This window comes from Tachyglossus aculeatus, chromosome 16 (assembly GCF_015852505.1).
Source record: "Tachyglossus aculeatus isolate mTacAcu1 chromosome 16, mTacAcu1.pri, whole genome shotgun sequence".
NCBI lineage: Eukaryota > Metazoa > Chordata > Mammalia > Monotremata > Tachyglossidae > Tachyglossus > Tachyglossus aculeatus.
In genome coordinates this window covers 26507238-26508129 of record NC_052081.1, presented here as the reverse complement: position 1 = coordinate 26508129, position 892 = coordinate 26507238, and the positions used below count along the sequence as shown (strand labels likewise).

General features: G+C 47.5%; 1 non-coding gene across 1 annotated transcript; it reads right to left on the bottom strand.

Annotated features, from left to right (window-relative positions):
* Nucleotides 1–304: 304 nt before the first annotated feature.
* Nucleotides 305–442, bottom strand: LOC119938856. Its single transcript, XR_005454553.1, has one exon. It is a non-coding gene; the product is annotated as a small nucleolar RNA SNORA7 (small nucleolar RNA).
* Nucleotides 443–892: the final 450 nt, after the last annotated feature.

Genomic DNA, 892 nt, shown 5'->3' with positions numbered 1-892 from the left:
TAATAATAATGAAAATAGTGATGGTATTTGTTTAGCACTTACTGTGTGTCCAGCACCATTCTAATTGCTGAGGTCTTGCCTTGTCTTATGCTGTCAAGTCATCTCCGACCCATAGTGACTCCATGGAAACATCTCTCCCAGAATGTCCCGCCTCCAACTGCATTCATTCTGGTAGAGTAACCACAGAGTTTTTTTTGGTAAAATTACTGAAGTGGTTTACCCTTATCTCCTTCCACACAGTAAACCTGAGTCTCAGCCCTTGACTCTCTCCTATGCTCCTGCTGCCCAGCACAGGTGAGTTTTGACTTGTAGCTGATTGTCTTCCACTCACTAGCCACTGTCCAAGCTGCAAATGGAACGGGTAGGCCTCTGCTTGACTCTCCCTCCTATAGCCAAGACTGGTAGAGTACTGGAAACTCTCCAGCTGCAATCCTGAGAGGGAATTGCTGGGCTAGATATGAGTTAATCAAATCGGACAGAATCCCTGTCCACAAGGGGCTCGCAGCTTAAGTAGGAGGGAAGACAGGTATTGAATACCCATTTTACAGATGAGGTAACTGAGACACAGAGAAGTTAAGTGACTTGCCCAAGTTCCCACCGCAGGCAGTTGTCAGAGCCAGGTTTAGAACCCAGGTCCTATAACTCCTAAGACCTTGTTCTTTCCATAAGGCCATCTGCTTTTCCAGGACTATCCATTCAGAACTCCCACATCCCCAGGGTAATGGAGAGTATAGAGAGGGTCTGAAGATCTGACCGTCTCTGGTCACCTGTCCACTGACCACCATAAATCCATGAGAAGCAGGGTGGTCTAGTGGAAAGAGCATGGGCTTGGGAGTCAGAAGACCTGGGTTCTAATTCTGGCTCCTCCACTTATCTGCTGGCTGATCTTGGG